Below are 16,549 nucleotides of genomic sequence, written 5' to 3'. Positions count from 1 at the left end.
ACCACTAAAAATATCTGAAATAAAAATTTCTTTAAATGGGATTGATAGCACATTAGACAGTAAAAAAAAATGAATTCAAAGACATAGCAAGAGCAACAATTGAAAATTACACACAGAGAAAAAAGATGAAAAAATGAATAAAACATCAGTGACCCATGGGACAATATAAATAATGTATATTTTTATTTGCTATATAAGTTCAAAGAGGGGTGGAGGACAGAAATTTTGAAGAAAAGGTTAAAGAAACCTGTAACCTACAGCTCCAAGGTCATACAAGCCCAAATAGGGCAGACATAAAGAAAACTATACCAGGACATGACATAATGACATTGGTGAAGAGTTGAAAGAGAAAATCTTAAAAAGTATCCAAAGGGAGAGGGGAAAAAGCCCACTACCTAGGAAAGAGCAATGACACTTTGCATAGACTTACTAGAAATTATGGTGCCAAGAGAAAATGAAACAATTATTCCAGAGTGAGACCAAAATCCTCAAAACATACAACCCCTGTCAACCTGGAATTTCATAATCACCAGGGCAAAACAAAGACTTTGAGGCCAAAAAGGCCCAGAAACCCACATCCTAGAATAGAGCCATTCAAGCTGGTGGGCCTCAGGTAACACCCAGAGTGTGTGTGGCGTGTTGAATGCTTAAAACTTAAGGCGAGCTCGCTGATCTCCCACCCTTCTTTTTCCTGCTCTTCTTTCTCTTACTAGACAGCAAAAACTACAATTTGTCTTCCCCAATGCAGGTTATAGAAACTAAATCTCAGCCTTCATCAAGCCAGCTACAAAACTTTTCTGTGTACAAACTATAAAAAATAAATTCCCTCACCTACCCTGCCCTTCCTTCCCTACACTCAGGAGGAAGGAATGTTGGCCATACAGAGAGGCCAAGGAGAGTCTGAACTGACAGGTCTAGCCAGATTCCTCTGCCTTGTGACCATTACATCATACTTTTTGTGCAGTCACATTGCTACACAGCTATCCATTCTTCATCAAGTCTAAACATAAAAATGGACAGTTTTTTCTTGGGTCTTTGAGTCCTGACTTCTGAGAGCTAACTTATCACATTAAACTGATTAAAAGTCATGTGTGGTGGCACATGTCTATAATCCCAGCACTTAGGAGGCTGAGGCAAGAGGATCAAGAGTTTAAGGCCAACCTGGACTACATAGCAAATTCCAAGCCTGCACTGCTTAGCTACTCACCTGAACTCCCAATAATGCAAAATGTTTACAGTATGGAAAAAATAAAACCAGGAAAAGGACTGCGGGGCATAGGTGTGAAAGGGAATTGCAATTTTAAATAATAGTTGTGAAGACTTCTCTATAACATTCCAAAAACAATTACATTTGCACTGTGTTAGCAAAGACTTGAAGAAGAGGGGAAGCAAACTGTTGGAATGTCTAAGAGGAGAGAGTTCAAACACAGCAAGCAACCAACGAAAAGAACCTCGCCTAAGAATGTGCCTGATTCATCTCAAATATTTATAAGTTGTATAACTTTGCCAAGAGTCAATGCTTTCAATATTCAAATGATCAGGGGAGCAACTTCCATTTCTCAGCTTCTCAATTGCCTGGACCACCTGTGGGAGAAAGTTCTGAACTTGGTCTAGTAATGAATGCTTCTCTGTCCAAACTGTTTGAAAAGTAGAGGTTTTTCTGGCCTGAGGCTTGGAATTGATAAGCAACTTGTTCCATGTTCCTCCTCCGCCATTGACTGCAGTCAGCAGCTCTTTGAACACTGACGCCCCTGCGCTCTCAGGAAGATGACAACTCTGGCTGGTAAGAGTTTCACCATGGACTGCCATACCTCCATAGCCAGCCTGTTCTCAAAATGTTATAATTTTCTCCACAGAGATCTTGTTCATCTTTACTGGACACATTATTGGATCTTTTGCCATTATATTGTGTACCACTGTGAGTGGGTTTTTTGTTTTTTCGGTTCTTTTTCTTTAACACAGAGTCTCTAAGTTGCTAAACTGTCTGGGCTAGGCTTAAATTTGTAATCTCCTTATCTCACCCTCCCAGTGTACTGGGGTTACAGACATGCACCACCACACCCAGTATGAATGTTCTAGTTTTAAATTAAAATTTAGGTTGGTTATTTATTAGTATAAAATACCATTGATTTTTAACTCCTAATCTTTAGTGGATTTTAATAGTTTTATTATTTTATTTATTTGTATAACCTTTTTTTGCGTTATTTAGGTATTTTTTCTAAGATGAATGATCATTTAAGCACAATTCTAGCTCGACTGTTCCTGTCCTTATACACTTACATATTCTTTTCTTCTTGCAATGGCCAGCAGTATTTTTAACATGTTAATAGTAATAGCACTATGCTTATTTTATGAAAAATGTATATAAAGCTTCTAGACTTATTTTATTGTTTGTGGCATGTTCCAAGGAGTTTTTCTTTTTTTTTTTTTTTTTTTTTTTTTTTTTTTTTTTTTGGTCTTTTTGAGACAAGGCAGTTCAGGCTGGCCTTGAGCTCACTTTGTAGCCCAGGCTGGTCTCGCACTAGCAATGATCCTCCTGCCTCAGCCTCCTGAGTGCTGGGATTACAAGCATGTGCCACCACGCCCAGACCAAGGAGTTTTTCTTCCATTTGAAAATATGACTTTTTTTTCCCCCATATTCCATGTTGCTTTGCAAATTCTGATGTCAGTGTGATTCTTGCTTCTTTGTAGATGATCTTTTTTACGGAGACTATACTTTTTCTGTTTGTCATTGAGGTTCCTAAATTTTACTATAATGGATCTAGATGGAGTTTTTCCATTTTTGTTTCTTTTTGGACTTCTGTGACTTTCAATTTGAGCTCTTTCATTTTATTTAATTTAGGAAAATTTATCTTCATCATTTCTTGTTTTTTTTTTGTTTTGTTTTGTTTTTTGAAACAAAGTCTTGCTATGCAGTTCAGGCTGGTCTTGAACTCACTATGTAGCCCAGACTGGCCTTGCAGTTGCCACAATCCTCTTGTCCCAATCTCCTAAATGCTGGGATTACAGGCATGTACCACCACACTCACCCCAATCTATTTTATTTAGTCAAAGAATAACCAGAGACTTTCAGTTAATTTGCTTCAGGAATTAAGTCATGTGAGGAAAACAGTCACTAGATCATTGTTAAGAAATACAGGCTATGGGCACATGCCTGTAATCCCAGCACTCGGGAGGCTGAGGCAGGAGGATTGTTGAGAGTTTGAGGCTAGGCTGGGCTACAAAGTGAGCTCAAGGCCAGCCTGAACTGCACAGCAAGACCCTGTCTCAAAAAAAAAAAAAAAAAAAAAAAAAACACGAAAGAATTACAGGCTATGGAGACCCACAGTGCCTGGCTGTTGCTGAAGAGGGTTTGGTTGCACATACTTGGTATAGAGCAATCAACTTAGGTAAACCAAGAAAGGCATCAAAGAAAACCAGTTTTTGTTCTTTTTTTTGTTTTTTTGTTTTTTTTTTAACTCTAGTGATTTTAACTAAGCAGCCCCTATAACAGGCTGCCATGGCTGTTAGCATCTTTGTGGTGGAACTTCCACTTTGCTGAGGCCAAATTTATACCATTTTCTTCATCAGAATTTCTCATTCTTCATAACTTCTAGTTCCATTTTAAATAAATTATTAGTTTTTGTTCATATTGCTAAGATCATCCTTTATCTTCACAAGTATATTCATCATGCATTTAAAAAAATTCTTGGGTTCCTAAGTTCTAATAGCTCTAATTCAGTTGGTATTGTTACCAGAATATGTTCAAGCGGCCTGCACTTGAAGGCCAATATTCAAGAGAAGGGAGTTAGGAAGAAAGCTTCAGCTTCATTCAATGGCAGGTATCTAGGAAGAAAGAGCTTTAGGAGAGACAACTGCCCCATTTATAATCCACCAGCCATGGGACTGGTTGGGTCAAAGGAGCCAATGCCTGAAGAGTTTCTCTGTTGAAAAACTTCCTGAAGAGTTGTCTGTTCTTGTTTTGTTCATTTCGAATGCTGGGGTTGGAACCCATGGCCTCGGGCATGCTAGTCAAGCACTCTAGTGCTGAGATACACTCCCAGCCGCTGTTCTTGTCTTCATCAATCCCTTTCCTCTGCCAGGTAACCTGATGCTTTTCCCTCAGGTAGGCTGCGGGCAGGTTTGAGACACTGCTACTGTTTTTTGCTTTCCCCCCAGGCCTTCTCATAGCTGTTTCCGTTGCAGAAAAACCAATATCAAACCAAATGGAAGACTCTTTGCACAAGGAGTTAGAAGGCAACTTTTATTACACTAGTGAGCTGGGGAATCCAGGTGCTCAAATCACCAGCCCAGAGTCAGGTTTGGGTTCAGTCTAAATAGGGTTTGCAAGTGGGAAGTACAAAGCTGATAGCAGCTTATTTCATGGAATACAAGAATTATGTTGCCAGGCTTGGTGGCTCACACCTGTAATCCTAGCACTCAGGAGGCTGAGGCAGGAGGATCATTGTGAGTTCAAGACCAGCCTGGGCTACAAAGTGAGCTCAAGGCCAGTTTGAACTGAACAGCGAGACCCTGTCTCAAAAAGACAAAAAAATTAAAAAATAAAAATAAATTTTAAAAAAAAGAATTATGTCATGTGTTGTCAGCCAGGTTTACTTAAAAGGAATTGTTTAACATTCTGGGAAGGAAGGGAGGGGGTTGTGAGTGGAGCAAGTAGAGGTAAATGGGTCCTTGACTAGGCCTGTCCCAGACATGAAGTCCTTGAAGCAAGCTGGAAACAAAATATATTTTTCTAACTAAGGAAAACACAAGCTGGACACAGTCAAGCTGGCCCAGTGCATTATCAAACAGAAGTCAACACCCAAGGCTATCTACATGACAGGAAGCATGAGCATAGTCACAGGCTATTAATTGATTTCTAACTTTTGCTATAATATGTGTACAAGTCTGCTATTCTATAAGTGTGCCCTTACATTTCTGGTTGCCCACTCCCCCCAGGTGGGACCCTCTCCTCCCAAGAGAACACTGTACCTCCCATGTCATTTGGAAACTGACTCCCAACTCCCATGGAGTTTCTCATTCTATCGTTCATTTCTCAGTCCACATTTTTTCTAGAACTTCTGCAGAGCTCATGGGAGAGGGAAGAAGCTAATGAGCTATGAAACTATATTATTTCTACAAAAAGAAGGTAGCTGGCCTCTTCATTTGCTCTAGGGCTGTCAAATGCAGAGCATCCAGAGTAGGTAGTTTTAACAGGAGAAATTTATTTCCCTATGGTTTTAGAGGGTGGAAATTTCAGATAGAGCTGTCAGCTGGGCTGGTTTGCTATCGGTTTCTCTGCCTGGCTTGTCACTGGCTGTTTCCGCTTGCATCTTCAGTTGTTCTGTCTGTAACTGTGCCTCCATTCTCTCTTCTTAGGCTGATACCAGTCTTTTTGGGTTAGGGTCCACTCTAATGACTTCCTTTTAACTTAATTATTTCTTTATAGACCCAATTTTCAAATACGGTCACATTTTGAGATACGAGGGTTTTGCACTTGAACTTCTAAATTAAGGGAACACAAAGCAGCACATAACATTTGGCAATTCCGTTCTGTTTTGGAGCTGTAATTTCACATTTGACTTCTCTCACTTCTCAGGTCTTGACTTCCTGCCTCATCAGCCTGGTTTCTGAGAGCCATCATCATAACGAAATCTCCTGCCAATGTCGTAATCTTCATTTCTTGTCAAAAGCCTCCATGGTAACAGATCAGACTTGCAAACTCCTTGCTTGCTCTGCATTGTGAGAAGTCCCTCAGAGATGGCTCAACAGGCTGATCAGTGTCAGTGAATTACTGACCATCCACTTCCTCTAGGTGCTAATCCTCCTGGGCAATCCTTCCTATTTCTCTCCTCTTCTTCCTGCCTCTCTGTCTACAGCCTCTTCAGCAAACCTCTACCACTCTGCAGCCACCAACACCCTCATACCTTTTCCCACCTGACAAGTGCGCCTGCTTCACAAGCAGGAAGCTTCTGGAGAGAATGCTTGTAACTTCCTACTACCACATGGGCCTATCCACATCAGGATCTGTCTTTCCTTCAAATCTTGATACACCATTCTTTATAAAGGACCCTGGCTAAGATCCCCAGCTGTCTGTATGAGGAGTACCACAAAAGGATGAAATTAGAAACAGACAAATTAGGGATGGGAGGTCAATGACTCAGGATGGGCAGAGACAAAGACACTCCAAGCCAGCCACTATTTATTGGGTGTGTACAATAATCAGAGGGATTATCTGACGACTCAGAGCACAGTGGTGCCCTTATGCTAATGAGGATCTTTATGTTGATCAGGATGCTGGGGAGAGATGGCAAGTTAAGAAGGACTTCATCCTTTTCCCAAGGTGAAACTCTATTTTTATTACTACTGGGTTTTCAAGGAACCAGGAAGTCTTCAGCAGGTACAGTCTCGCTCTGGGGTATTATAGCATCATAAGACCATTGAGGCCTCCGCTGTGACCGGAGACACATGGAATTATGTTCCCTCGTGTCACAGCTGGCCTGCATGGCAAGGGACAAGGCCTCAGACAAGCCCTATTCCCAATTTAATTGTGAAATGATTTTTCCCCAATAATTATATAGAATGGTCCTGAGTTGAATACACCACACACATCCTCAATTCCCTGACAAGTCTCCTGCAGAATCTTTTTTTATTTGGTTTGATTTTTTTGAGACAGAGTCTTGCTTTGTAGCTCAGGTTAGCCTCAAACTCGCAGTGATCCTCGTGCCTCAGCCTCCCAAGTGCTGGGATTATAGGCATGCATCATCATGCATCCACTCTTTCTTCAAACTTTTTCTTGCAGAAGAACCTTTCTCTTCAGCATTTAAATAAGCTTGATTCAAAGTTTTCCAATGAAACAAAATACTACCCTTAACCTCCGAACACTTATAACAGCTCCTCTCTCCTTTTCCCCTTCAGAGCTAACCTTGAAAGAATTGTCTCTTTCCCACACACTCATCACCCTAAGTTGGATTCTACCTCCCACCCCCACCCCAATCCATTGACACATGCCTCTCCATGAAGGTCCCCCGCTGTCTCTATGTGGCCAAGCCCAGGAGGCTCTTGTCAGAACTGTTGTATGTGGCCTTCCAACTGCATGTTGTCTCACCCACTACACTCATCACCGAAACACTCTCTCCCCTTGGCCCCAAGAGAGCTCAACTGCCTGACTTCCAGCTTCCTTCCCTTCTTACTGGGCACACCCCTCCTCTACTTAACGTGCCCCCATTACTGAAGATTGAACCTGGGGCCTTCACACTGAGCTGCATCCCAAGTCCCTCTTCCCTCCACTTTTTAAAGATAGGGTTTCCAGAAATCCCTAAATTGCCCAGGTCCTGCCTCACCCTCCGGGATGTACCATGTGCCACCATGTACCATGGCCAGTTCATTCAATCATTTAATGAGGAATTCTTCTTCTATTCTTTGCTCAGTACAGATTTGCATTCTCAGTGATTTTATCCACTTTTCTAGCCTCATTTACCACCCCCTTGTTAATGACACCCACAGTTTTGCTTGTTAATTCTGAGACATTCAGTCTTCATTTGGAGACTGGACCCGTGTAAGTAATTGCCTATTCACAGTATATTCTACCACTGATATCATCATCTCCCCACCCAAACCTACCACTCCTGTGGTGTTTCTTTTCTCAGTAAATGGCTCTGTAAAAGGAACTTAGAGGCTGAGCTTGCACATGCCATGTGGATAACTAAAAGCAGGATAAAGCCTGCCATCTCTGCCTTCATTTTGTCAGTTCTCACCTTAAAATTTTAGATCATATCCCTGCTCAGCTGTGCATTAGACAGCTTAATCACCCCAAAAGTGTGTGTAATTCAAGGCTTATTATCCCTAAATTTACCTAATCTATCTCATCCCCATTAAAGACTGAAGACACTAAGATAAGAGCTTTTAAGGGTTGGTTTGGAGACATTGAAGCCAGTTTTTCTCCTTCCTTGCAGCCACTGTCCCTCCACCCTGAAGATGAACAATATCCTCTGGCCACCGATTCCTACAAGGTCACTCACTATAAACAATACCCACCCGGCTCAAGCGAAGTTTATTCCTACTTTGAAAGCTGTGAAAAGAAGAGAGAAAACTCCAAAGTAAGGAAGGTAAAATAGGAAACAGTATTGTATGGGTTGCACTATGTTATGATTTATATCTAGATGTCCCCCTAAAGCTTCATGTAGTTAAGGGGGGCAGCATTTTTGGAGGTGGTTGAATCTAGAGTGTGTGATTGATTTCTAGTGCAGTGCTGGGATTAAGGTTGTATGATTGCTAGATCAGTTCACTGATGGATTTGGCACTACCCTAATCTCGGTAGACTGGATACGCTATAAGGGACAGAAAGAGGCTTGTCTCCCTCTCTCTTGTTGCTTTTGCTATCTTCCTCCACCATGAACTATTGCCCCTCTGCCTAGCCACCATGCCTTGGAGTCAGTCGATTATGGACTGAAACTTCTACAAGCTGAGAGCCAAACAAATTTTTCCTCCTTTTACTTTCAGTGTTGGGTATTTTGGCTGAGCAACAAGAAAAGTAGCTAACACACAGTGTATTCCTAATAAGGAGTTACCAGGTAAGGTAGTGACCAAAGAGAAAATCTAGAAAGCCAAAGAGGTATGCAAAGAACTTTTCTGGGGTGATGTATTTCATGAAAAGGGTTGGAACCAGATTCTCTTTAATTTTTTTTTTTGTCTTTTTGAGATAGGGTCTCACTACGTAGTTCAGGCTGGCCTTGAGCTCACTTTGTAGCCCTGGCTGGTCTCAATCACAATGATCATCCAAGAATGCTGGGATTACAGGCATGTGCCACCACACCTGGCTTGGAATTACATTCTTGAGAAACACAGTGGGTGTCTCTCCCTATAGAAGTAAAGGCTGTTCCTGAAGGCTCTGTCATTCCCAGAGGAAATGTTCTCTTCACAGTAGAAAACACAGATTCAGAGTGCTACTGGCTTGTAAACTGGACTGAGACCATTCTTGTTCAATCCTGGTGTCCAATCACAGTGGCCACAAATTCTAGACAGCAGAAGAAAATATTGGCCAAATATTTGTTAGAAACTTCTGGTAGGGCTGGGGATTTAGCTCAGCGGCAAAAGCGCCTGCCTGGCAAGCGCAAGGTCGTGAGTTCGGTTCCTGGTACCGGAGAAAAACCAAAAAACCAAAAAAAGAAACTTCTGGTAACTTAGTTTGCAATACAAGTTATATGATTTTGGCTACAGATGAGTCTCTTCCCAAGAGACTAACAGTACATGGTGTCTGCTCATTTGGTTATTTCTGAAGGAACAGAGAGAGAGAAGCAGGAAATGCTGTAATTTAAAAATAGTATGGCACAAAAGATCTTGTTCCAGACTATTCTGTCCCAGGAGTAGAACATAGTACCATGAAAAAGATGCTTTTGAACATATCGTAACAGTTCTCACCGGTCCCTGTATCTGTGGTCAGTGGTAGTCATGACATTTATAATGCGTATGACAAAATATAGGATGAAGTTCTAAGACATTTGATACTGTCAAGAAATACAAAGTCACCACTAATAATCAGACCCGATTCTGGAAATCCTCTTGATACTGTATTAAAGATTTTGGATATTTTAGGTAAGAAGTTTCCTGTTACTGAGAACTCAAAGGCCTATGTGTTGTGGCCACCTTATGTTAGAGACCAAGAAGATGGAGTAGATATGAATATCTTACAGGAGATTGTAGAAGGCATGAAAAAAAAGTGGAGCATCAAAAATGGTTCCTTCAGTTCTGGTGGAGCTTTGCTATAGGAGTTAACCAGAGACCTCCTAAATCGTTCCTTCCAGGGTAGCTGTGTTGTCACCAATGGCCTTGGGATTAATGTCTGCAAGGACCCAGTTTCTGATCTCAACAAAAGGTCCTACATAGCCCACCAGCAGGGAATTTTGTTACACTTGAGAATGGAAAAGGAGACCTTAAGGAATACGGTCACGATCTTTGCGGTACTGTCTTCAAGAAGGGAAATGCGACCAAAAACTATTCATTTGATGAAGTAAGAAAGGATGCACAGCTGAACACAGAACTCAAAGCAGCACCTCACTGTGCTGTGTTGGCTGTGTGCACGGGTGCACCTGGGTGAGAGTGTGTAACACATAATCTTTATTATACAGAGGTGTGGGGTTTCCTTGTGTCTCATGTTACCTTTCAGCCGAATAATTTGTTGATTCATGCACACACTGCCTTTTTCTTCTTTTATTTCCAACGTTGAGGTGATCTCAACTCAGGTGACACACATAGCCGCTGTGACAGATTAATGCTAAAGTAAGCTTTTTAGGGCTCTTTACCACCAGAGAGTAACTCAGTCCAGTACTGGCCTTTTCACAAATAACACAATCAAGAAACTTTTACATAGAAGTGAAGATCACATAAGACATTTGCATAAAATTATCATGCTTGCTTTGTGTTTATATTTAACTTGTGTTTTTGTATAAACAAGGTTGTGTAAGATATTTTTAACGTTTCTGTGACTTAACAGTCTTTCCAACTTTTTATGAGTTTTATGAGCACAGGCTTTCTAGCAAATACTTGAAAATAAATCACATTGCCTTTTGTCCAAAAAAAAAAAAGAAAAAGAAAATGGACTTTCTGTTATGAGAAAATTCAGATGTTTATGCAGCATCTGAACTATTCACTTGGAGGTTATCATAATTCAACTAAGTCAGACAGAGAAACAAAGATAAAGCAAACACTGGAAATATTTGCGTTGTTTGGTTTTGCGGGGGAGATTTTTTTGAGACAAGGTCTCACTATGTACTGCGGGCTGACCTTGAACTCACGATGATCCTCCTGTCTCAGCCTCCTGAGTGCCACCATGCCCTGCTCCACTGAGATTGAATAGTGACAGTGATCAGGTTGTACAAGAAGTCAGTTTTTTGAATTGCCACCAGAAGGCGGCCAATCCAAAACTTGGTCAAATTGGTGGTGGAAAAGTTTTTTACGTGCTGATGAAGGAACTTACATTCTTTCCATGTTAGCTTAAAGAAACAGCAATAAATATGAAAGAATTAATATTTTTCATCAGTATAAATGTATCTGAGTACATTTTAATATTTGAAAAGGAGTATCATGATTACAAATGCCTGTATATGGCAACTATTGTATACTTACTGTATATTGTGATGGGTACTATAGATAAAATTAGAATAAAATTTGTCCCTGACATTTTAGGATTGTTATTGTTCCTGGGGAAAGAGGAACACATAAATATATGGAATAATATTCAATTTGTTGTGTCATAAAATCTTTGAAGGACAGGATTAACCCATTTATGTGGGAAGTTACAATTTTTTTGATTTTTTAAAAAATTGTTTATGTTGGTACCATCAGTTTCAATATCTTATGGGACATCCTTTCCACAGTAAAAAGCAAAATAACAAACAGAAACAAGAAAAATCAGTTTCACAATTCTTAGTATAGCTATTTGCTTATTCCAACAGCTCTACCATCCTATCTCAATCTCTGTTCAAGGCCCTTGCTGTCTTATTGCTTAGCCATCTTACTGGACTTCAAATCCATATAGGGTCTGTCATTTCACACACTCATTGAGAAGGAATAAATTCATCCTGATAAGTCATAGTATATTCAAGTTAAAAACAACTAACATTCAATCTCCTGGAAATGTAAATTTAAATTACAAAATAAGTTATGCACACACTGTTATCAAACCCTGAATTAATTTTTTGAACTTTCTCCCCTTTCTTTAGTAGAACATCTGTGATGTACTATGATAAGTATACTCATCACTCAGAATTGGTAAATGTACATATCACATCTTGATCCTTTTCACTTCGCCTTCCCGATCCCTCCCTCACACCTCTCCGAATGCCCCAACCCCTCCCCATCTCCATGATTGTCTACCTCTGCTTCCTATCTCTTTTTTGTTCTAAAACATGCTGATTGAAAAACTTGGAGTTAGTTTACTAAAGTAAATGAAATTACATGGCCCCTCCACCAGCAGCCCATACAGGACAAAATTGCTACCTCATGCCTTTGTGAAATGTGAGTCAGTTTCAAAACATTGCTGACCTGCAATGAGAGGCCACGTGTCTGTTGCTTTGCTTCAACTCAGCTAATCCAGTCCACACAGATAAAATCTCTCCTACTCTGAAAATGAACCAGAGAAGATATTCTAGAGCATCAAATTGGTTAAGGCTATTTGGAAGAGATACGATTCCATTGTTTTGGTTCCACTTGCTTGTTTTAAACTATACATGTGCTATCTTCTTTCTGTCCACAATGGTTATTAATAGCTAACATTTCCTGAGCACTGTTCTAAATGCTCCTCACATATAAAAGGTGTCAAATGTGTTCTTCCTTTCTCAGATATGGCTGAAGCATGAAGACAAGAAATTTTAAACACCAAATTGAGGTGTAGAGCAGATCACCCCAGAGGTCTGACAAAGTAAGGATTAGTTGAAAAATAGTTATGCAATCTTTGACTCCTTTGGCCAAGTCAGATGCAGTAATGCTTTGCTTCACAATAGGGCTGTGTTCTGAGAAATTCATCGTCAGATGATTTCATCATTGTGCAGCTATCATGGCGTGTGCTCACTCTCACCCAGGTGATGCAGGTCAGTAACACCATGCACCCTGGTGTGATCAGGAGAGGTGGAAAACACAAGACAGAAGAAGCTGCTACTTGGCCTAGTTTTTGCAACTAGAAGGAATACTTCCTAAAGGAATGGTGCAGGATAATAAATGCATAAGCTATAGCATAGTCGTTTATTATCACTATCAAGTACTATGGAGTGAATTTCACTGTAGGCACAAGACTCTTATATGACTGGCAGTGCTGTGTGTGTTTGTGTCACAGACACATGAAGAATACTTTGCACTAGAATAACACACAGCACCAGAGGGTCCCTAGGCAACAGCTTTGAAAGAAATGTGACCGTACAGCTCATGACTATAAAAAAAAAAAAAAAAAGTCGAGAGCAGCGCATTTTTGAAGAAATTGTATTTGTAAAGATGTGTTGTAAAGATCCTTTCCCTCCTGGGCCCACGGGGTAGGAAGGCATGCTTCCTTCTTCAACTCAAGTCAGGAGCGGCATCCTTGGGACCGTCCCAGGTTCCATACACGTTCCCTGGCATGGGTCACAGGTCCCCTAGCAGGTCTGCAGCCTGGATTCTACAGAGGAGGAGCGAAGGGAGGACCAGAGAAGTCATCACGGGGGTGAAAGAGAGCTGCCGCAGCTGTAAGATCAACCTGCACCCCCCAGAGTCTGTGGGGACAAAGAGCCACACGCTGACCATGAGGACAAGGACGCTGCCTTGGAGTCTTCTAAAAAACCTTGACCAATGGGCTACCTGGAGCAACATTCGACCCGCAACTGAGACCTGCATGGAATGACGACGCCACACATGTGTGCGCATGCGTGCACACGGGCTGTGGGGTCAGCGACCAGGGATCAGGTTGCGCTCAGCTGCCAAGTGGATGCAGTGTCCTGGTGGGAGGCTGAAGCTCAGGGGGGAAAGGAGGCTAGAGAGTGGGAAGGCAACAGAACAGTTGCATAGGAACGTTTTGCCCATCCCCTTCCTTCACTTTCTTCCTACCTCCACTGACAGTTAGTCCTGAGGGTGAGGAATAGAAAATCAGTTACCCACCCCCAGCCCCAGACCTGGCATCTCATCAGAAAACCCCAGCCAAGGGAAATAGAGAGAAACAAGGGAAACTGTTATGAAACATGCTATCCTAAATATCAGAATGAGACTGTGTTCTATTCCCCCCATGGGTCTATGTAGCCTAGGTTGGCCTCGAACTCCTGTGTCGCCTAGAGTGGCCTTGAATTCCTACCTGTCCTCCTGCCTTAGCTTCCCAAGTGCTAGGATTACAAGCCTGCACCACCATGCCCATGAGATTGTGTTTTTGCAATGAAATGTGGTTTTAGAATTTTTGTTATTTAAGGATAATCAGAAACATTAGGAAACCACCTAATTTTTTTATGCAAGGGCAAGAAAAGATCTTCCATTGAATAAATTTGGAATGGACAATGAGAACAAAATAAAGGCCTTTTCTTCAGAGTCCTGTGAAATTTTGCTTGGACCACATTTCAGTCATGAATGAATTATGATCACATTTAACTCTTGCAACCCAGTGAGGTAGGTCTATTATTCCCATTTTACAGATCAGAAAATGAGGTATAAAAATTACATCCTTTGCCTAAAGCCACATAGGCAATAAATGATGAAACTGGGACTTAATGACAGAGTTTAAGCTTTTAAAAGCCATCCCATACTGCTTTGTGACAATTACGGAGAGTAAGTATCTGTAAATAGGACAACCTGGCCAGGTAAAATGCATCATGATACAGTAAGCACACTTTTTAAATATTTTCTGTCATTGTTCCAGGTTCCAGAGAAACACCCTCCCTACTCAATATATATTTCCTTATGACAACACCCTTCTCTGCAAGATCATAATATAGTACTGTGAAATAAGACAGTTCTGTATTAACCTAGCAGCCAGTACATAATGGATGCTTACAGTAGGTCCATATGATTAAAGAGGACAGGTCTCATCATGATTCCCAGGATACAGATGGAGATCTGTATCAGTCATTGGCCTTTCAGGAAAATTGAAAGCAGAGAGGAAATGAATGCAGGGGATGTTGACAGAGGTGTTGGAGGCACAAGAAAAGGGGGTCTTCCCTAGAGGTCAGAAGCTGCTCCAGTCCCTGGGCTGGATCCACTGAGTCTGGAGATGCTACTCCAGGGTCACTTCAGGAGCCTTGGATACCGTTCGGCTCTGTTGTATGCAGTTATTGGTGTGGCCACTGATGGAGCCGGAAGGTGGAAAGGTCCTCCCTTCCCACCTACTTGTCTTGCCTTGGAGAGAAGGAATGTAGGGAATGACACAAAACAAAGCAGAGAGATGGAGGGAATGGAGCAGAGAACCAAAAGATCCTGTCTGGTTGGACACAAATGGAGATTCAGTGATACTTGCATTGAGGGTATTCAAGAGTAGATGACACTTGTGACATACAGAGTTCTCGAGACTCCTTTCACTTCTAATATCAACTGCAAGTTCAAGGGTCCTCAAGACCATAAACAGTTTTGATAATTTGCTAGGAAGACTGAAAGAGCTCACTGAAAGCTGACGTATGCACAGTTGGTGTTTATTATAGGCAAAGAGTACAGTTTTAGACCACTCAACACACATGGGGCAGAGTTCCAAATACAAAGGGAGTCCCAAATACAAAAGCTTTCCCAACAGAGGCATAAATGGCACTAACTCCCCCCAAAACGATGTGTAACACTTTGTATGGAGAATGACCAACCAGGGAGGATTACTCAAAGCTCGATATATTGATTTTCATGTGTATGTGAGAGACAGAGTCTCACTATATAGTGCAGGTTGGCCTTAAACTCACAGCAATCCTCCTGCTTCAGCTTCCCAAGTGTTGGAATTACAGGCATGTACCACCACACCTGGTGATGTCTTCAATCATATAGATATGGTTGCCCACATATATAGCTGTTGGTTGTCATTCCCTCCAGAGGTTGATCTCATTATGAATGGCCAAAAGCCCTTCCAGTAAAATATGCATGGGGATTGATTGAACCCAAGGTTTGCACATTGAAGTATATCCCCAGTTCTTGCTTTTATTAAAAAAATTTTATTTTGAGAGAAGCTCTCACAGCATCGCTAAGTTACCCAGGCAGGACTGAAATTTGGGGTCTTCCTGCCCCAGCCTCCCAGAATGCTGGAATTGTACATTAAACTTAATTGTACATTAAACTTCTAAATATAGATACTTCTTGCACTCTTCTAGTCCCAGCATTCCAGAGACTGAGGCAAGAGAATCACTAAAAATTCAAGGCTGGTCTCGGCTACACAGTGAATTCAAGGCCAGCCTGGAATACATAGCAAACCATGTCTCAAAACAAAACATACATACATAAACATATTTCTGTAGCAGATAACATATTTCAGGTTGAAATAGTGTTTATTCTCAATAAACAAATAATCAAATTAGATTTAATAGTTATATTTGTTTTCTTTTAATATTAATTTTGGTTTTTTTATTTTTAAACTTTTCATTAGTCCTTGTTTACAGTACATAATGATTACAATCATTGTGGAGAGTGGGTACATGTACACAACTCATCTTAATTTTTTTCTTCTCTTTCCTCTCCCCTCCTTACCAGCAGTTTTAAGGTACTAGACTTGATTTGTTGTAATGTATAACACTGATTGCAGTACATGGATTTGCAATGATCTTGAAGTGAATTTTGCATAACTATTTCATTTTCATATTCCTCAAGTTGTTGGATTTTAACATCTTTGTTAAAAATGAGATACATATACAGTAATAAGATAATGGTAACAAGATTATACATATTACATATAATTTTCAAAGAAAAATAATTTAAAAGTGTATGAGTAGTTAGAATATTAGGCAAGCTGTTATAACAAAAAGGTCATGCAGTGCATGGCTTACAGATCTCTTATGTAAAAATCTCTAGGTATGTGACTCCACTGAGGTGAAGTTGTGTTCTGCATGTTGTTCTAAGATCTAGTTTCTTTTGTCTGGTAGTTCTATAATCCTTAAAG

General features: G+C 40.8%; 1 pseudogene; it reads left to right on the top strand.

Annotated features, from left to right (window-relative positions):
• The window catches only part of LOC102005910, a 12,477-nt pseudogene extending 2,402 nt beyond the window's left edge, over nucleotides 1-10,075 (top strand).
• The last annotated feature ends 6,474 nt before the right edge of the window (nucleotides 10,076-16,549 follow it).

The sequence above is a fragment of the Chinchilla lanigera genome, unplaced genomic scaffold (assembly GCF_000276665.1).
Source record: "Chinchilla lanigera isolate Chin_1 unplaced genomic scaffold, ChiLan1.0 scaffold00062, whole genome shotgun sequence".
Lineage (NCBI taxonomy): Eukaryota > Metazoa > Chordata > Mammalia > Rodentia > Chinchillidae > Chinchilla > Chinchilla lanigera.
Note: the sequence above shows the minus strand (reverse complement) of the source record. Positions and strands in the feature narration are given on the sequence as shown.